The sequence below is a fragment of the Athene noctua genome, chromosome Z (assembly GCF_965140245.1).
Source record: "Athene noctua chromosome Z, bAthNoc1.hap1.1, whole genome shotgun sequence".
Lineage (NCBI taxonomy): Eukaryota > Metazoa > Chordata > Aves > Strigiformes > Strigidae > Athene > Athene noctua.
The window spans coordinates 67,295,626-67,317,941 of NC_134077.1; the positions used below are offsets into that span (position 1 = coordinate 67,295,626).

The window sequence follows — 22,316 nt, forward strand, 5'->3', positions numbered from 1 at the left end:
TCCCTTTTCTTCACTGGACCTCTGGCATGACCTTTCTGTTTAGCCAAGCTTATCTATAAATGCCTCTACCGATTTTTCTGATCTCCTTTGCCTTTCAGAGCTGCCTTCCCTGGTATCTCCTATGCCAATTCCCTGAATAAGTTGAAATGTGCTCTAAAAGTAGATTTGACCCTAAAGCCCTCCCCTCCTGAAACGCATCCTGAATGCCACTGCTACATCCAAGACAACCACTGTTTGTCACATATACAGCTGGTTCTTCTGTATTAGTAAAGCTAACCATAAGAAGATCTAGCTGTGTGACACGTTTGGCTGGACCATCAAGTAACTGTATCACCCTCCAGAACTATTGCTTGGTTGTGTTTCTAGCAGATGGTTACGTTTGTATCCCCCCAATAAGTAAACTTATGATGAGGTCAATGGGCAACCAAAAGAGGAGACACAGTTAAGCACTCATTGGATTTTTCATTATTTGTGATTTGTGGACATATTAAAAAACCAACCAACCAAACAAAACCCCCCCAAACTCATACTATAAAAAAGACTAGTGATTTAATCTAGCTTGTAAATGTCATTTAATGCATCTAATACACAAAAATTCAAGCAGCTAATTATGATGAGTTTTAAGAACAAGCTAATCTACTTTTGAACACCATATTAATGTTTCTGGAGTTTAAATCCTTCACAGAATCAAAGTTAGATCTTTAGTCTCAATTTTGAAATGAAGGTCACTGAATATTAGTGCACCCATGTTGTCATCCTTGTGTCCACACATATACTCTCCACTGTGAAAACAGAAATCTGAACAGACTGAAACAAAAGCTGACAGCAAAGACAGATGTTCTTAATAAAGGTTAGACAGTTTTCAAGAAGCAGTTTCAAGCATAAATAAGAGGATTGAAGTTATATGTAATGAGATTTTCCAAATTGATTTGAGAACAAAAAAGTTGGAAAATATATTATCAGCCCAAGATGCGACAGGGACTCTACTGATGTATGAAGCTGAATTCTTTCAATGCCAAATGAACAGACAGGTGAATATGATAAAGGTGAATGAAGTTATTGTCGTTACAGAAGGCCTGGAATCCAGTGCTATCGAACTTCTTGAAATGATTAGAGAAACAACTCCTGGCAAATGTTTTGTGTTGTATGTTGCATATTGTTCAGTATGTGGCTGACTCACCTCACAGCACCAGTGAGAAGTCACTATCGGAAAGGACACTTAACTCTCATTGCTTCCTTCTATAAGAATTGAGAAGTAAGTTAACTAGTTAATTGACAACTGAGAGATATCAGCAAGTGAAATATGGGACAACCTGAAAGGACAGAACACACAAATTCCAAATATATGGACATGATTTATGAAACAGGCTGACATAGTTCTGTAAAAATGCAGGAAATGCACAGATTTATAAAGTCCGTATTATCTACAAAACAACTACCTGCAACATAGAGCCATGGTAATTATTTTGCTTCCCTTCACCTTTATTCTGGGGGACTAACAGCTTCTCTGAGCTGCAGCTGAAAATTCACTTCCTCTGAAAGGTAAATCTGCTGATTTTCTATGTACTGTTTCAAAGTGTGAAGCACTTATGTTTTGTGATGATCATAATTTCTTTACTGTGAGTTGCTGTAATAAACCATTATGTTTACATACTCTGAAAGTGCATGTGGGCAATATCAGAGGTTATATTTTTCTTTTCACTTTAGTTGAGCTGGAATGCACAGATGCCATGGGCCTAGTAGTCCCAGTGCCAGTCTGAGGAGGGCAAAGAGTCTTGTCCCGGCCATACTGGATGGAGATAACTTCTCCAGCACTGTGCCAAGTGCTCTGTTACTTACCTGAGACAATAAGAAGAGCCTGAGCTGAAGTTTTAATGGTGATCTAAAGAATGGATCATAATGGAAGAAGGTACTCATTACTACATAAACTGCCAAAAGAAACAGCTCCTTGGTTACCACATCTTTAGTGTTATATTCGGAGTACTTAAGACTCAGCTCCCAGCATTCTACAATACTAGATTAAACTTCTTTCACACTGTAAACTTTGCAAAACTTAATTTATTTTAATAATGTTAGTTAGCTGGAATTGGAAGGGTTTTATTTGCTATTGATTCTTTGTAATTGAACAAGCTGGTCATTAAGTACTCTAGAGATTCTGGTTTCTTTTAAGCAGCCATTTTATTGTACCTCACTCTCGTGACAGAGTTTAAAGAAAAAGCTTCTTCTGTTAGTACTTGGACTGCTGAAGGTCAAGCTGTGACACTGGGGAAGCTCATCAGTAAATAGTCATGGGCCTGATTCTGAGGTCATAAACCTGTTGCGCATCTGGCCTAGTTAATGAAGCTAGTGTAGAGGAGACCATAATTAGGGACTTAAAATCAAAACCAACCTTTGTCTTTACTATGTCTTAAAATTGAAGACTTCAAATGAATGGCTGAAAATCTGGTGGTTTAGTTGCAGTCTAGTGGTCTCACTGTATGTGTGAATTTTGCTGTATAACACTGTGAAGCCTATAACCCTCTATCATATGTAGAGCAGTATTGGAACATATATTTATTAGGTTCTTTCACAAGCAATTTATTAGGATATGTTTAAGCATTGTAATCTGGCAGAACATGGAAAGCATTGTATATCATCTTTGCAATTTATGGTTCTAATCACATTTCCTAGGTTGAGTTGTTTGTACACTTGCGCCGTGTCCTTACAGTCATTGTGATGGGTATTTTACAAACATTTGTAGGAGACATTCTAAATAGGTAAGACAGTCCAAGACAGCGTATACAGGGAACATTTTTCTAGTGTCAAATGCAGGTAGAACTTTAGTGACAACGAGAGCAGAAATGCTTAGTTTTTCCATTAAGCCCCTCCTGCTCTTTTCAGCCTCAGTTTGCTTTTTGTACTCAGAATTTTTGTGTCAGAGGAATCGAATTTTTCCTGTCACTCATTTGGAATCTGACAATGTATATTGGAATTCTGTATAATACGATATTCTAAATCCAACAGTGGAAAGACAAAACCAAAATACTACCTCTTGGTTTATCAAAGTCATCTGAAATATGTATGCAATCATATAAAAATAAAAATAGATTTATTTCATATGTTAAACAAAAAATAGACTGCATCTCATCTTCTGTGGGTGGTTTTCGATGATATGGACAATGATTAATGTGCCCTGTCAATAATATGTAGGACCAATAAAATCTGTGAGACTCTGACGTGGACTATGCACCAGTTTCCTCATGGTCTATCCAGTGCTGCACATTGGAAGCAGGAAGAGTTCTGTTTATAGTAGTTCAAATTCCAGCTTTTCTGTCCTCACAGTTAGCATTCATGAGCCTATAGTTTTAGATATATTTCACTCTAAGTAATCAAGAAAAATATTGCAATGGGTGGGTGAGTTATTTCCTGGTGGTGAGTTTTACCTTGTGGAAGAGCATCAGTGATTGAGATTATATTTTCAGAGAGAATTGTTGATAGGAAATTTTAGTGTGGAACTTTGTTCTGAAAAGTAGGCATTTTCATCTTCAGAAATGCTTAATGAATTTTAACTTTAAAATGTTTTTAAAATATTTTTTACTTTGGCACATCATTATAGTATTTTTCCTATAAAACTTAGAAGCCACTCTATTGAGTATGCAAAGTCTGCATCACATCTTAAAATATTGCTTTCTCAGGCAATATTTTCCCAACAGCAGTGTCAGTTTAGATTTAATTTTGTTCATCCATAGGCTTTAATGTTGCTTCACCGTCATTATGCTTGCCAACACCAGTACTGGCACTATATAGCTGTGCAAAACTGTATCACTTACCTAATGTCATAGCAAATTGCTGAAAATACTGATCATTCAGACCCAGGCTGTGCAATTCCTCTCATCTATCCTCTCTACAATAAAGTTTCACTTTGACCCAAATTTCCCTTCACTTCTGATAGATCTAGTACTGCAAATCATAGACTTCTAGACTGCTGAATCATGAAAACAGGTTTGTAGGAAGGTGATTTCCATAAACAAGAAATGGCTGTCACATTAATCTGAGAGTACGTCCACTATTTTTTCCCTTTTTTTTCTTTCTTCATCTTTCTTTTTTTTTTTTTTTTTTTTCTTTTTCTTTCTTCCCCTGATCTTTTCCTGTCTTTTGCATCTCAGAGTTCCTGGTCATGTTCAAAAATATGCATTATATGTGTCAAATTTTTGCTAGTAATGTTATTGATGATCCTACTCAGTTAGTTTTCTACAGATCCATGTAATAATTCATAGAGGATTTTGTACAGTTTGTATGCATATGCTTATGGAAATGCCATAAGTTTCTTCTGGTCTTTAAGTTACGTTAGGGAAGTATAGGCATTGTAGCTGACCAACCCCTACTCAGCACCTCAGCACATTTACTTCTTCACATCTGAAGGGATGAATTCAAGAACACTGTAACTTTTTCATTCCTTTTCATATTACATATTCTTTTCTATCAATAGTTTAGATGATATTTTATAGAATAAAGTGGAAAAGTTGCTTAGAGTATTATAGGTTATGAGTCTGGACTTTGAGTGGACACTAACTCTGAGTTTAAGTACTATGTACATCTTGTATCTGAAGCATGTTACAATTTAAGAATAGTGTCCAATCTGCAGATATCTACATATTTCTGCAATGAAAGGTATAACAGAGGCTAGAGCATAATAAACAGTCCTGCCTCCAATTATAGTTGAAGGAGGTAATAGAAAACACCAAAGTGAGGATAAATCTTAATTTAAATAGGCTATTGAAACCTAACCTTACCTTAGGAAAAAAAAAAAAAAGAGAATAAGTTAACTTTTAATCAGAAATTGAATTAGACAGAATAAGCATTCCTATCTTTTCAGACACCATCAAATGCTTCTGACAAATATTGCTTTGATTCTCTAAAAGCCATATAAAGAACATTTTAAGTTGCATAGACTTGGTCTATTGATCCCAATTGATATAAGGCTTTTGGTTTTAATTTGTGGAGGAATTAAACAAATACCCATTAAACCCTAAAATGAAAAAAATAAACATAATCAGATGGGTAAGCCAAGAAGGAGAAAGAGATTTCATGGTTCATGAAGACATGATCTTCGGTCTTTATGACGTGAAAATTCAGCATGTATTACATTACTCCATGAATTAAAAGCAACATGCTTATCTGACACACCAGGGACATAACCAAAGAGTTTTCTGTCTTTAAACTATTAGTATAATAGAGATGAAGGTCATTATTGAAAGACCACAAAGAGAACCACGATGGGTTTTTTTATCACAAGGTACATCATTATGTCCTTTAAGGAGTTCTGCCATCAGTCATCCTTTTTTTTTTTTTTCCCCAAAAGTATCACCTTATTATCTCGTCTTCATAGTTTTACTTTATTTTTAACAGCTCACATCTTTCTAGTCAAGGATATAAAACATATGCTCAAGACATATCTTGTAGGAATTAGTGAAAAAAGAGGCTTTAAGGTGAGAACAACATTGTTTTTTCCTTTCATTTCAGAAATCTTAAGTTATCTTCAATCTGTACTCCAAGTGTACAAGAAACTCAACCAACATATCAGTGGGTGGATTAATGAAACACTTGTAAGCTCTTACCAGGTCCTCTGCTCAAGAACAGAGATGAGGTTACTCATTTGGAGATGAGTCCTGTTCTCACTAAAGTAAACGGCAAATTCTTCAGTACTGCAGACCAGAATCTAAATCTATAACAGACTACAATCTGATAAAACTTCAATGAAAGTTTTAACGTACACTGAAACCCCTGAAATTTTTGAAGGCCTACATGAATGGTTAGTATATACTGGTCAGACATGTGGTCTGGTCATACTGGTTTTCCAATCAGGTTTCAAAACACCAGCTATTTCAGAGAAAAGGAGAATAATAATACAAGTATATATTGATATTGGATACACAGTCCTTCATATTTATTCTCAGGCTGATCATGTTAGAAATCTACTTCAACCCAAAGACATGAAGCTGTTTTCCCCTTTTTTGGTCTCCTCAGCTAAAATTAAGAAGGTGCCTAGCCAGAGCTAAGCATTTTCAGTAGAATCACACTGAAGAGTTTTGTTCCTTGGTGAATGCTTGTTGTTCTAGTGAAATAACAAGAGACAGCATTTCTATAAATTCAAACATAGGTGCCTAAATAGAGGTTTAGGGAGAGGGACACAAGGGGAAATAGCTTTAGACTGTCAGATCCAAACACTGTGACATAGGTTCTACAGTTTAAATGTTCAAGATTTCCCTCTGATGTTATTAAAAATAGATTTAGTTCCTTTGTGCAGTGTGAGGCTGTTAACACATAAAAGGTCAGGAATAATGAAGAAAGATTACAGCATTCAGTCATACAATAAAAAATACTTTCTCAATAATGGGGATCCAAAGACCCACTTAGTCTCTTGACCAAAAAAGACAGTTAACATCTTGTATAACATCTTAGTCTGAACTATCTAATTTTGTTTTTAAATTTTTTTAACAAAAAATACTATCAGATACAAGTAGTATTACCGAAATATTTTTAAGTACATACAGCTGGAGATATGGTTGTTGCTTTTGCTCTATAAATGAACAAAGTCCATATATGACTGTTCTATAATAAAATTATATTTTTTCTTATTAATACATTGACATGCTCCCTGAACTACAGTCCTTCCCCAGGTGAAAATTCCCACTATAACCCATAAGATGTTTGGCTCTTGGGTGGGTACTTGATCCTTTTTATGCAAAGGAACTCCATTTCAGCAACCTGAAAGATTATTTCAGTAAGTACATTTTTAGGCACCTGCTATCCAAAGGTATGAAACACCTTCTCAATAGAAATTTCTCTCATTTTGTAGGGAAGCTAACTCGTGTATATGCATGTAATTCTTTCCTAATTTTTCTTACCATATGCAGGTTTGGAGTATGTGTAGCATACAGACACAGACTTTGAACAGTGGGAAATTATGTTTTGTGCACAGTGAGAAGAAAAATACATATAATCTTTTCCCTGTCACCTTTTCACCTGCTTTAAGATATGATTACTGGGAAAACATATTAATAAAATATTACTGTGTAATTTTTAATTTGAGTGTTTTCCTTCTTGTTTAGAATAAAGTGTTTAGCTCTGACCAGTGTGAATAAGGAAGGTAGAGATATGGGAAGCTTGTGCTGATGAAGCTGCATCACACAGATTAATGATGTCAAGATACAAGGGCTTCAGAGCTGCTTGCCAGCATCTGGTCTTTGCAGGAGTGGTCCTTTTTGCCTTCCAGGTGGTTACAAATTGCTGAGTCTTCTCAGTTTCTTGAAGAAGAAGTTAGGCTATCCTAGCAAAAAATACACAAGAGGAATTTCACAAAGCGTCTCCTGATGTGTTCTTTCTCATGTGTTTACTATTCTTCTTCCCTCACAACTCTTATTTTGGGATGGGATGATTCAACCTCTTTTTGTTCCTTTTGGTTATAAATAAATATGCTACATACCAAAATGTCTACTGCTTTTCTCTGGAGATGTTAATCCATGAAAAGCAGAAGTCCAAGGATTAAAGCTAGTTGAAAAACAGAAGCATGTGTGCCCACAGGGACCTAAAGGTGGAAATAAAATACGGTATTTTGCATCTTAAAACTGTCAGGTTTGCAGTTTTCCTAGGTTTGCCTTTTCCTTTGCACAAGCTTCATTACTTTTTTTTTTTTTTTTTTTTTTTTTTAAATGCCCAACCTCAGCCACACTTTTCATGGGTGCCTTGCAAGAAAGAAACAGATTGTGCTCCAAAAGGTATGCTGGTGATATGTAAACCATCACATTTACTACTACAACTAATTTATAAAAAAACAGATATGTGAATCACCTTTCCTGCTGTATCTTAGTTGGGTATAGATGTTGTACTGGCTCTATGTTAAACTTAGTGATTTCAGATTATAGGTGTCATGGGATCTGGAAGACACTACAGTTTAGAGATTTCTTAATCCTGATATATTTTTATTTCTTGTTTACTTCTATGTAATTTTGCATCCCCATGGAAGTTCTCCCTGTTGCTCTCATGTGATCAACTTTGCAACACGTTTTAACATTGAATACACCCCAGCCTTCACAAATTTTAACAAGCATAGTGCAATGATCAGGATGCAGAATGGGTGTTTCATTTGGGCTTCACATAAATTATGGTGACGTCTTAATGTACTACATTATACAAAACTTTGGTACCCATGAAAGATAATATATATCAATATATTTTACTCCTGTGAAGAAATTTGCAGTGACATGTAGTAAACTAGAATAACCTAAGTCAAAAAATAAAGGGAAAAACTGAAGATCAAAAGGAACATAGGACTGAAAAATATATAATTCCTATTTGATAAGGAGTGTTAAGATGTCAGAATGCTTAATTTTCTACTGCCTTTAGCAGTGTATAGATACTGTATAGATAAAATTAGTTTAAGAAACATTAGTGATGCCATATTTAGTTGTAAATTAAAGCAATACTCAAGTGATCTGCCAAAGGAGAAAACACCAATGGGAGAAAATCTTTAAGTAGCTCTGTTGCCCTGTCTTCTCGATAAAGGTCCACTCTACAATATCACAATTTTCAGCCTCCTTTTTTTTTTTTTTTTAAAAAAAAAAAAAACAAAAACAAACAAACAAAAAAACCACCAAAACAAACAAATAAAAACCCAGACAAACAAAAACCCCAACCAAACAAAACCCCCTCCCAAAAAAAACCCCAAAGGGAGGCATAATATTTTCGCCTATTTTTTTCCTTTTGTCCACCTTTGAATCTTCATGCTTCAAACTAGGTCAAATTGAGTTGTAGTAAGCCTTAAAGAAAAATCTTCCGTGCTCGGTACCAGGTGTTTCAGGAGCTCTCGGTCGCCTGTTCCCTTTTTAAGGGCAGTGCTTTGGTTTGCGTAGGGTAAGCCTCGGAGCTGAAATAATACCTGCAAGCGAACGATGCGCCCTCTGTCACTTCCAGGACGGGAAGCTCAGTCCTAGCACCGTTTCGAGGTGGCGGCTGAGTGCTGCCCCTGACCCGCTGCCGCGCCGTGACCACGGGGCGAGCCCGGCCCGCCGCGGCCGCGGAGCTCCGCGACCGGCCCGCGCCCGCGCCGCCTGCACCGCGGGGCTGCTGCGGCGTTGCGCCGCGCCCGGCAGCGGGACGGGGCCGGCCCTGGGGCGGGCGGAGCGCCCCGCTCAGCCGCCCCGCGGGCGCGGGAGCGTCCCCGGACCCGCTCCGCACGCCGCCGGTCGCGCCGTGTCACCTCGCAGCCTTCGCCAGAGGCCTGTGTGGCTGCGCGGGGCTGGAGGAGAGCGTAGGCCCGCGCCGTGCCTCTCCTTGGGTTTAACCGGGTGCTCGGGCTGTAGCGTGAGGAGGTGGTTACGGCTCAGCAGTCGCGGAGTAGCAGGGGACCAACAAGGTAGAACTGCACAGCTAGGGGCTGGGAAACGCGGTTCACGGAAAGAAACCACCTTGACTTAGAACATCCCGATGGAAAAAAAAATTAAAAATAGCGCCTCTTAAAAAACCAAAAATCAATAGGAGGTAGCCGGCACACTGAACAAAGTTTTATTTTAACGCAGATGAAGTGAGAAGTCGGAAAAAAAAAAAAATTTCACAACAAAAACCAAACCCCACACCGCAAGGAAAAGGACAACAACAAAATCCCTTTTTTAGTCTTTCATAAACGGTTTAAAATCTGTGCAGAGCATTTGCGCATCGTTGTGGGGAAGCAAATGGTTGCAAATGTTCCTCTTGGAAGACAGTATTGACCAGGTTAGAAATACCTTCGTAAATTAAATCTCGATGGGATCTATTTCTGGAAAAATCTTAATTAAAAATAGCACGCGCACAAAACTGTATTCTATACAAAAAAGAAAATCCCCACCCCGTCTGTTCCCAGACTGTGTAGTGTTATCAGTAGAAGCGGAAATCTTACAGCAACCACCCCAGTATTTTTACTGTAGAGAAGAGGGTGGGGGGGTTCCGACGGCTCTCATTTCTGGGAGATACTTTGAGGGCAAAGTAAAAGTGCCCCCCGGGAGCAGCGCTCTGCTGCTGCCGCCGCCGCCGCCGTCTCTGAGATGCTACAGTATAAGGTGGAGAAGAAAAGAAATGAGTTTGGAGTTGATGTACACGCCGGAGCAGCAGTAAAAAGATATAAGATATCGACACGCTCAGCTGCATCTTGTTAAAAGCTTCCTGCGGGTTGGCAGAATGAAATCTTTATTTAAAATACACAAACTATCGTCAGGGGAGGAACGTAAGGGAAAACACTAAAAGGGCCAAACGCAGTGCTTAACCCACCGGTATAAGCAAAAGAAGAGGAGAAGCGATGAGATTGGTTTCGGGCGAACGGAAGGGGGGGTGCCCTCCTTGCAGCCCAGCCACAGCAGCCACCCGGAGACTCACTGTCTCCACTCAGCTTTGGAGAGAGACTTTCTCTTTGATGGGCATAATATAGTTGCTTTGGTAGGGGAAAGGGACTTACGAATACCAGAGGCATAATTTGTGCTCACACTTGGGTGTGAATGGTAGGAAAACGTACCTCGCCACCACATCCACAGCAGCGCTCTCTTAAGTGGTGGTAATATTATTATTATTTTATTATTGCCAGCCGGTGGCTGTAAAGGTGCATTATTTTAATGCATTATTAATTGTTTTCCCAGGGAGAGGAGGAAGGTGGGGATAGGGCTTATTATTATTAATAGCGAGGAGCTCTCTCGCTCCTTTCGCACACGCCGGGGAGCGCGGTGGGAGGAGGCAGCGCCGGGGGGAGGCGGACGGCGGAGCGCGCCCCGCTGCCGGCCTCGCCGCGCCCCGCTACCGGGCTCGCTGCGCGGTTGCGGCGCGCACACGCGGGGCTCGGCGCAGCCCCTCCCGCCGCTCCCTCCCAACCCCGGCCGCCCGCGGAAAGTTCCGCGGGCAGCTGCCGGCGCGGTCCCCGCCCAGAGCGGCACTCTGCGGCCGGCACCTCCCCATCCCCAGCTCCGCGGGGGCGGCGTGGCTCCGCGGCCGCCAAAGTTGCGGCGGGGCCGGGTAGCCGCCGCTGCCACCAGCCATCAAGTGGCTCGTTAAGGAAATGCAGGTGAGCGGGCTGAGCGGCGGCGGGGGGCTGCGCGGGGCCCGCGGGGAGCGCGCGCCCCGGCACGGCCCTCCCCGGCCCCCCGGGCCGCCCGACCGCCCCCCGGGCCGGCGGCGGCAGGGACAGGGGCGGCGGCAGGGACGGGGGCAGGGACAGGGGCGGCGGCAGCGGCAGGGGCAGCGGCAGGGACAGCGGCAGCGGCAGGGGGCGGCCGCCGCGCCCCCGAGCACAGCCGCTCCGCCGCCCCCTTTCCCGCAGGCGCGCACACACGCGCGCACACACACACGCACACACACACGCACACGCACCCCCCCCCCCTCCTCCCCACCCCTCGCTCGCTCCCTCTCTCCTCCCTCTCCTCGCTCTTTCCCTCCCTCCCTCTCTCTCTGCCGGCCTCATCGGAGAGAGTTGCAGGTACCTTTTCTCTCACCTCCCCGCCAGACCCCCTCCCCGCCCCCCAATAAATTTTAGGGTGCAGGAGCCTCGAGAGGGTTTTTTGGGTTGGTTTGGGTTTTGTTTTTTTCTTTTTTCTTTTTATCACTGGTTAAAAAAAAAAAAAAATCTTTGGAAGAATGACTCTTTTGCAGGAGTCTGCTCAGAAAGCAGGGATACCCCCAAGGAGCTAGCAGCAGCGGCGCTGGATCCCACCAAAACAGAACTGCCTGATGTGGCATGTGCTTCTCTCTCTTTGCAGTTCCTTCTGGGCCTGTGTGGACTAGGGGCACAGCGCGGCTCCTGACTGGCAGGAGGGGAAAGCGGAGACTCCTTCAGGTTTCCAAAGAGGTCCGAGCGGACTGCATTAGTAAGTAAATACGCTATGCTTGGTTTCCGTCCCTACCACCTCCAGCTCCTCCAAACCTTTCTTAGCATATACGTGCACACACATATCTTGATCTATATCTGTTTGTGTATGCATGTATGTCTCTGCTTTTAAGTCACACCGTTCTGGTCAGAGAGGAACTTGCCTGTGGTAACCTGAACTGTTTTCAGTGGGAAAACTGCATGAAGCGGTTTGCTCATCTTTTATGAGAAAAGAAAATTGCAGGTGAATACTTGGGTAAAGAAACTGAGTGTGTCAGATATTGTGTAATGTCTACCTTAGTCCGAGTGTAGGTATGTGGTAGATTACAAACAAAATCTAAACAAAGAGATGCTCCCTCAGAACTGGTTTACAGCACGGTGTGACCTGCTAAGTAATGCCAGGTGACAGGGAATTCAGTATGATGTAAAATGTACATGGATTATAGATACTGAGTGGTTTTGTCTACTCAGTTGCATTTTTAGTCCACATTCTGAAGTTGTTAGTTTTTTCATGAAGTTTTATATGTATGAAATGTATGTATATTTTTTTCTTCTAATGATGATGACAGTCCAGACAACAGCTTTGCTTTCCAAGTGCTTTGATGGGACATACTAAAAAGTACTCATGGCACTTTTTTAAATAGGTGAGAGAGATCTAGAGGAAACAAAAAGATACACTCATTTTAAGAGAGCTTCATGAACAGTGGGACTGAGGTTTGCTGGCTGAGCTGTAGAGTTGACAAGTATAAAGATCAAATAAATACATGTCATGAAGAGTCTGACGTTAGGTTTAGCACTAAATATATCTGCATCTGGGGAGGAGAACTTTTGCAGGCATTATTTATCTTGGGACAGTGGTCCCATTATTGATATTTGGTGCATCTGTGGTAGAGGAAACAGCTAGTACTAGTAGTTGAGGGTTAACTGTTTCCTAGGTACAGAGCAGAAATAAGAATGAAAAGTATGTCAATGAAAATATTTGTTCATGTTTGCTAATTTCTAAATAAAACCTTTGTGTTATGTCAGTAGAAATACAGTTGAGTCAGGTGTTTTGAATGTACTGGAAGGAATCAATAGCATTTCAGCATTTTTTCTCCATTCCTGCCAAATGGACTTGGATTTAAATTCTTCATGTGTTATTGCATCTATTGTAGGGACAATATGGATTTGAATAAAATAAAGAGTTCTTTACAAATTCTTGACAAATTTGCGTTATTTTACAGTACAAATTCATAATAATAAATGGGTACTGTAAATAAACTATTCAACTCAAATCTCTTATGTATTACATTTTTATTGTTCACCTAATCAGAATTAACTTTTGTCATTAGAAGCCATTAAACATGCATTTACATGCATCTCGATGGTGAATTTAATGTTGCATTTTCAGGTGTAATTCAAAATCAGTCACAACTAATAAATGTTGTCAAGAGTGAAAGTTTATTAGGGTCAAATTAAATACTTTGTGAAGTAAAGAAATTAGTTTATGTCGCAACAGTAAAGACAATTAGGGAAAATTTATTTAGGAAGGTAATGTGACACAAGCAGGAAAGGTTAAATCTGCACTAGCAGAAAGATGACATTCAGAGCTGCTTTATTCATAATCTTAAAGCTGGGAATAATTACAAAGCATAGGCTACAAGTTCTGAGGTGGTGAATCAGGGTGACTTTCATATTGCATCAGTACTCTGGGTAATTGATAGTAGCATTTATGACAGAAAAAATACCAGATGAACTTGTGAACTTGAAATAAAAGGATAACACATCTGCTGGCTGGTTTAGTACTAGGAATTTATCTTTCAGGTAAAAATGAATCTTTTTTTCTTTCTTTTTTTTTTTTTTTTTTTTTTTTCCTTTCGAGTAGGTAACATTTGACATGGCTCATTGCTGTGTTGTACTCCCTGTGGGCAGGGTATTAAGATAATATATCCAGATAATTTGCATGAACTGTTTTGAGACTGCATACAGAGAAGTTTATTAGGTTAAGCTTTCTGTTCTGCTAGCTGGTCTGCAGACATGCAGCATGCAATGCTGAATGCCTAACAAAGTGTCTAGTTTTAGAATAAAAGAAAAAAAATTAAAATATATTTGACTAATCAGATAGGAACTACGTACTTAATGGCTTTATTAGTTTGGAGCATACTCTTCATTATTTGTCTCTTGGATTTTCTTTAAATCTAGGATATCTCCTGACAGTACTTCAGTATCTATATGAAAAATTACTTGATACATACTCCACTTTTGCTGTAATTACTACTTGTTACCATGGGAAATGACCTGAGTCAAACCTGGCAATTAAGTTTGATATATATTACATTTGATCATGTATGTATGTACAATCTTGATCATAAGTGCTGATATAGGAAAATGTCAAATCAGGTCAATCTAATTCATAAGAAACAACAGAGGTCTTAAAAAAGACCTCTTGCTGTGAAGATTTATAGTTGATAGAATTAAGTTGCATGTGTCAGCAGTAATGTGTTTTATTATGCAATTGTTCTTATTCAGATCAGATAATGGCCTGATGAAATATATAAGCAGTCTGCAGGGAATGAATGATTAATTCCTCTAATGTGTGCTTATTGTAGGAATTCTTGCTAATAAAATCTAGATACGTGCATTAGTTTGCAGTAGATAAAGTCCAATAGCATTGTCCATATTAATATTAGTCAGTATACCAATGGATGACCAAACTTTGTAGTAATAAACTGTGATGGAAAAACTGTGACAGACTATTCCGTCTTTGTTGCATGTGGCTTGACTGAAGAAACTGACAGTATACAAACACGATGCTTGATAGCAGAAGCTATTTTGAAATGGTGGATATGATAAATATCAAATAACACACAGATGTTTTAATGAGCTTGTTTCGTGCGTCTTTTTAACAACTTCTACAGGATTAATAACTTTTATGTGTATGAATGCCAGTTCTGGGGGTTGCAAGTACTATAACAATTTGGAGAAACTAAGATATCATTGATGAAATTGAAAAACAGACCAGTTTAGCATTTTGGGAAAGATTACTGATAATTTTCATCAGTCTAAAGCTTGTTTAATGTGAAAACAGATTGGTACCTGAATCCTACTTACTCAGAGTAAGCTTAATTGATCTAGTATCACTTCTGAGCAGCAAATGTTTTTGGCAGCAAATATAAATTTAACAGTGGCATTTATGCAGCCGATCTGTAATTTAGGGTTGGATTTTGATATCTGTACTCAAGAAAAGTCATTTTTTCCTTCATTAATAGCCACAGGGATTCTAGTTAAACCAGCTGGGGAGAACGAAACATTCAGGGCACTCTTTAAAAAAGAAAAAAAAAAGAAAAGAAAAAGAGGCCATAGAAATATCTCAGATTCAAATCTCTTTGGGCTGGAGAATGCCTGTTTATGTGTTTTTGGATCTTTTTGCCATGCATATAAGGCCATTAGTAGCAGAAGTTTCTTCAAGAGCTTTTATGATATCCCTTCTTCTTCTAGACCTTCCACCTTGCAGTTTCACATCTCTAATCCCAACAGAAACTCTGATAAAGTCAACAAGATGTTCTATGTCACAGTGATAACAGAATGATGACAGTAGGGTCACAAAGTATTGACATGGTGTACATTTAGTCTGTAAATTTTTGGACATATTTGATTGTGATGAAGAAAGTTTAGGAGCAAATGGATTTAAAATTCCAATAGGAAATGAGCAGTAGGCATGGATAAATTGATTCTCAAAGAATTAAATGTACTTAATAGTAAAGACTAAGATAAGGAAACGTGCAAACATGATTAGGCAAAAGGAATGCATAATAGAAGGGGGTTTTCGCATTCTTAATGCTATTAGATACTGTCTGATTTTCAGTTTATCTGTTCTAGCAGCTTCTTTAATAAGATTTTGTATAAAACAATAAGAGAAAAACTAGCAATAAAAAGATGATTGCAGAGAAATTACTACTTTTATGGTCAATATGAGGATTGAATTAGCATCTGTTTTCATTTGTTGTCAATAGTTGCTGAAACGGTCCTATTTCTCTTATATTTCTTTTCTATTAAATATGCTTTATTAAGTGAAATTAGTGTGCAAGGAAAAAATTGCATTTTTTACATTCTATATTTCTCAAATGTTAACTTCGTAACTACTTCTGAAAAATTGATTTATTTTTGTCAGTGCATAAGCTTAAAATCTAGTTGAATAAGACATTAACTGGAGACTGCAGAATCCAGTTTATAAAATCAATTTTATAAAATTTCTATCAGCAGTACTATAAAATTTACCAAAATACTAATACGTTTTAAATTTATGCTGATTATGGGCATGCTTTTAAATGCCTTTAAAGTTGTTTGAAATGCTATTGCACTTTCTAGGTTATCACTTATATTTTGCTGAAATGTACAATTAAAGTTTCAGTGATGTATATAAAGAAAGGGATTTCTTCATCTGCATGTTTGTAATATGAATAAGGCTCTGCATAGTCTGATGATTTTTCTTGAGAATATTGTGTGGAATTTCTTCCAGATGTAAGCAGCATGAGCTCGTGTATTTACCAGTTAAAAGATAGATACATATTGTAGGACCAGTCCTCTGCTTTCTCTAAACACTGGGTCTAGAAAAATATTACAGCAGTCAGTCCCATACTTAAGTCTGATCTCATTGTGAAAAGCTGGAAGGGTGTTTAAGCTGTATTCTTCGGTATGTTTCAGGATGTTTTTTCAAAAGGTAAGGTGGACATTTTGGTGCATACCATGCATTCTGCTCGTTTTCTGAATTTAAAAAGTAGTAGCTGTACACAATGGCTGTCAAGAAATTACTCTTTCTCCAAAACGCTGATCTTTATTTGGTTTTAGATCACCTAGCTCATTTGCAAAGTATGTATAACATTGCCCAGAAGTGAAATGTTAAATCCTTATGCTTTTTGTTCATGATGGAAAGATGGGTTGGAGAGGAAACTGTTTTCAGGAAGGATGATTGCCTAGTCTGTAAACATGAGGACTCATGGTTTAATGGGATGTGATTTAATTCAGCAGTTCTAGTTATCATTGAAACTGTGTGAGTAAGGTAAACTCATATTTTCAGAGTGCTCAAGAAACCTTCTGGCTGGTGAGCTTCTCACAGGTGACAGAACAATTGCTTTATGATGATTGATTTAAGATGAGCAACCTGAATAAAGGTCCTCTGGCGGCAGCAGGTTGGAAGTGTACACCAGCCAGTCTTTCGGGAGCTGTAATTCCTAAGGTTAGTGCAGCAGAAGTAACTATATGAGAACAATTGCATCTACTCTAGCCTGAAAATAAAGTGATTTTTAGACTCTCATGCAGCAGATTAACAGTCAGTGTGGGAGTATGTCAGGCAAAGTAACTTTGCTCTAGCTTTGACTCATTCTCTCTCTTTTTACCCGCTACACTCTTCAGATGTATCCTTCCTTGTGATGTAAGACATACAGTCTCAGCAGGACCTGTACCACACAGGACATCATCTAAAGTAATTCATGTTCAGCTCTGTATTCTCCTCACTCTTCTAGCCAAAAGTGGTTTTCTTCTGTCTTCAGCAAAAAAATAGTCCTCCATATTGTAACTAGATCTAACATATCATTATTTTAAAGTCTAAGGATTTTGGTTGGGTTTTTTTTGTTGTTGTTGTTGTTGTTGTTTTTGTTTTTTTTTTTTTTTTTTTCCCAAGCAGGAGTTAAGTAAGAATATTTAAAGTACACTTTTTAAATCTACACCGAAAGACTTCATTTTAACCTTAAAGACTAGTGTGTATTCAGATTCTGATGAAGTACAACATGTGAAGTACAACGTACTTTCAATACTTGCACAAAAGTGTAAGGGAGAACAGTGATGTAACTCTTACTTGGGTGGCTACAGAATTGCTGGCAATAACAAAAGGTAAACCAAAATCATGTCTGAATTGCTGTTCATTTGGATAGAAAGACGCAAGGTTATCCATCACATCAATTTAAAGGTGACAGAAAAAGTCCTACAGGATAGTGTGTTGACTCAGTTTTGAAAGATTTTCTTTTATGTTGAAAGGAGAGTGCTGTGATGTAGTGCTAGGCAAAGCTCAATAGCAACATCAGTTCTCAATGGAAAGAGTTCAGAGAGGAGAATCCATATGAGCCATCCGTTTCTGCATGGATTGATTTCTTTTTCTTACTGCAGCCATGAGGTTGCCAGATGGCATCCTCAGACTTCTTCAAAGAGCCAAAAAACCATAAGGAGTGCTGTCTTCATCAGAAATCATAATAGTATCATGAAATTACAGTTGATACTTTTCTTCATCTGGGTTTTCCTTAAGGAAGTGTGTGTGGTTTTTTGCTGTTAATTATTGTTGATTTTGACCATAACAGAAAAATGTTTTCACGCTCATTCATTAGTAATATGAACCAACTCCTTAACTGTCAGAATAGCTAGGATATACCACAAGAAGTCAGACTTTACACTTGTTTTGAGACCTGCAAAATTCCTGTAGCAGGAGGAATGTGCTGGGAGAGGCTTGATCAACATTAAATCATTATTACTGAAATACCCTACGTGTGCTAGGAGAAGTATTTGAGGAAGATATAAAAATTTCTCTTTAAGAGGAAATCTGCTTAACTTCATACTTCATACTTCAGTAATCCTCTGCAAATCTGTAGGTATGGATAAATAATAAAAGAGAATATCAAATTATATTTTGCATATAACCTGTAATATGATTTTTGTGCCTATTGTTCATGGAAATAGTTTTAATGAATACTTTATTAATCATTGGTATTCCTTCAGAAACAGAAGTCTGCCCAGTGAAGCATGACATTAGTTTAAAATTTGACATTAGTAGATTTGGGCTGGCATCATTAACATACCAACTGGAGTACTTAAAACAGCGTCAAACAAATAACTGATGCATTAATATAGTGATAACCTATATTCTCCTTTGGATAATATAGCCACTTCTTCAGTTTAAAGCACAATTATTCTGTGAAATTTTCCTTTCTCCATATGAATAAAAGATATACTAACGGCTTTTTCATACAACTAAAGTCCTAATATTTTTAATTTTTTTTTTTTTAATTTTATTTTTTTTTTTAATGCTGGACAGCTAGACTTGAAAAGCTGCACAAATACATTTAACTTTTTTTGCAGCACATAGGCTTTGAAATGGGCCATATTGTTGATTTGACTCCTCTTTTCCCAAGTGAACCCAGTGTACTGTGAGAGTTCAGTGACGTTAAGATCTGCTAGTGAGGTTGGAGATTCTTTTGTCAAATGCCTCGGATAGGAAGAGTACACTGAACTTCAAAGCTTCAGGAACAGCCAAAAGGTATTGTAGGTCACCAAACCTGGGTAACCAAATACTGTTAACCATGCTCCCTGTATCCATCCTATGGTCTTTTGCAAAATTAATTTATTCAGTGAGAATTGGGTCCACAGCATACAATAGGTGTTACTTGGAAGAATTGAGAAATAATTCTAAAAGAGGGTCAAATTATTTTCTTCAACATTTTTAGAATAAAGTGCAGTGGGCTTCCTGTGCACTTTGTTTTTGATTTTCCATTCTAATGGAAGTATGCGAAAGGTTGCAGACCAGTGTAAAAGTCATGTTAGATACTGGAGGCCATTGGGTGGAATAAAGTGTTCAGGAAGTGTGTTTTTTCTGTGCAGTCTGTAGTGAAAAATATTCTAGAACTGAATAATTTCATGAGCAACTTCCATATAGTTTGTGGTGCTCTGCCAGCCTAATTGGAATGCGTGATTTCTCCTATTTTAAAATCTCTTTCCTTTGAGAACGCTGTAAAGGTTATTTGTTTTCTATTCCAGGATTATTAGAGAAAAGTGTTTTTTGTATTTGGCACAGCAGTAGTAAGTTGTGTTGCAGCACCTGTTTTTCCTCATCAGCTGCAGGTATTCAGAGGTTTCTATAGGTGTGGAAATGAAGTCCCTGGATGTTCCCATTGTCATATCCTATATAGGATCATAAATTAGAAAGTATTCAGATGTATTTGTGCTCAAAATATTTTTTTTCTCAGCATGGAGGCCAGCCTTTCCCACCCTTCCCCATCTTCCTGTTTTTCACACCCTTCCTCTGCAGAAGTCTGAAACATGGTAAAAATGTCTTATTATTTTGAAATTAGCTCATAATTCATATTTCTTTTCCTTCTCACTGATTCTGAGGATAGTGACCCTTTCTTCTTGGGTGAGAATTCACTTTTAAATAGGATGATGTCCTTAACTTCCTTACTTGTTTTTCCTAGAGTTACAGAATTAATAAACTAGACATTTATGAATGTTGGGGTGAGTTAGATGTATCGATATCTTCGGGCAACACTGAAGTGCAATTGTAATTATGTCTCTTTCTTCCCCGCCCCGCCCCCCCCCCCCCCCCCCCCCCTACTCTGACAGATGTTGGTTGGCTTGAGACCTTAATAGGAAGGGAGAAGGAAGCCCATGAATATTTCTATCTGTTCAGTGTTCTGTTGATTTTATTAATCATCAGAGCTGAACAAATTAAGGCATGAACTGTGACATTTATTTCAACATTTCTGGGTTACTTAAATAAGTTTTTTTTTTTTTTTAAATTTGCAATCTCTCTTCCCTTCTAAATTAAAAAAAAAAAAAAATATTAGAAGATACTTGAGGAGGAAGGAAAGGAAAATTAGGGTAGAAAATGGGTAACAGGAATGGAAGAAATCCTCAGCAATGAAAGGAGATCCATTAGTCAGGTCTCTAGTGCAGTGTAAAATCGGATGACTCTTTAATCACTGGGGAGGAGATTTAGTTGCCTAACCATAAACATCTCATGCATTTTTAGATGTCCTGAGACATATGCTCAGCCCCAGGCTACTGCTCTCTTGTACTGTATCTTCCAGTTCCATACAGGTAGTTCAGAAAACCAAGAACACATACAGCTGCACATTTATCAGTTTTTAGGATTCTGAATTGTGCATGTCTGTATTCTGATGTTGTATCTAGAACTTTGCCTTTCCTCTTTGCCTCTCCCAAAGGCAAGGATTTTTTCATGTTATGCTAATTATATCTGAAGATAACAGGCCTCCCTTAATCAACACTTGTGCTTAACTGTCAGTGTAATTAGATTAATTATATTTTGGAGACATCCTAGAAAACCTGTCATGCATGTACACATCTGTGTGTGTTGGAAATAACATCATCCTTGTCTTCATATACTGAAACAAGTTTATCTGTTGTTTTTAATTTGTTTTGTTTTCATTTTTTTTTCCCCTTGTCATAAATCACACACAAATTGATGGAGTCCAAAAGCTCATGGTACTAACTATACTCCATCCACAGAATCAACTTGTGTGCTTTCCTGCTCTGACACCATGCCGGTGCCTCTGAGTCAAGGCACAGGGGTACTGCAACAGTCATGAACTGTATAATGTCACACAGCCTTTTTCTTACTTGCTGCTGTTTTTTTCTGTTTTCCTGGAAAGGAAAGATGGACCTAGGGATCTGTGTAATATGATTATACTGAGGTGAGGTGTGTTTTCTGTGTTTGTATTATTGATGTCTTGACCATTATGCAACTAGTAAAGATTACTGGCAGTAATATTTGCTTCTGAGGTCAGGACTATTGATTTTGGAGTATAAGCAGATATGATAAATCTTATTATAATAATTTTATTTGGATTTAACTTTTAACACTATTTGTTTTGGACATAAAGTTTGAGATACATGAATATGCATTTACTGAAGTTATTTGGACATTATGTTCATTAAATAATTGTTGCAAAAGACATTCTAAGTATTCTGGTTGATAAGGGATATTGGGAATAGTAGGGAATAGTATGCATGAGAGACTGCTCTTACAAATGGAGGTCTCTGTCTGTAACCTATCTATCAAGGTTTTAGAAAGGCAAGAGAACAGATCTTGTTTGTGAGCCAGAAACATTTTGCATAAACAGAAGATGAATCTTCAAAAGTTATTCTGATAATCACAACGAATAGAGCAGTTTCAGGAGCAGAAAAAAAGAATCCAAGAAAACCTTAGTCTGCATAATTTAATCTAATTTTATTATTATATATGACCATAAGCAATATTCCATCTTTGTAGTATGGTATCCCAACTCATGCAAACTGTAACATCTATTTGTGGTGTTTCACTGGCTGTACTTGGGGAAACAAAACAAAAATTATGCCAAATTGAGATTTTCATAATTTAGCCTCACTCTGTGTCTCTTAAAGTAATGCAGTATCATTTGTTGTCATTTATGTCTAAATCCTATAGAAGTTGTGATCCAGCTGGAACTTGGGTGATAATAAAGAAGATGACTAATAATTATGATAATGATAATTATGGTGATGCCTTATGATTGAGCGAGACCAGGAAGAAGTAGATTTTTTTTTTTCTTGCTCGGTACTCAGGGAGAAAATACAGGAACAGAGTGAACAATGTAATATTTATGTTTTGTCTGCTTTGCTATTAAGTTGTGATTTTAGCAGTGTTAGGAGGTAACTAAGATAGGAAGGCTACTTTGCA

At 38.3% G+C, this 22,316-nt stretch overlaps 1 long non-coding RNA gene across 1 annotated transcript in view; it reads left to right on the forward strand.

Annotated features, from left to right (window-relative positions):
- Positions 1-11,752: 11,752 nt before the first annotated feature.
- Positions 11,753-22,316, forward strand: part of LOC141973923 (uncharacterized) — a 319,412-nt gene continuing 308,848 nt past the window's right edge. Inside the window, exon 1 of the long non-coding RNA XR_012635625.1 lies at positions 11,753-11,861. This is a non-coding gene — a long non-coding RNA (uncharacterized LOC141973923). The remainder of the gene's footprint in view (positions 11,862-22,316) is intronic.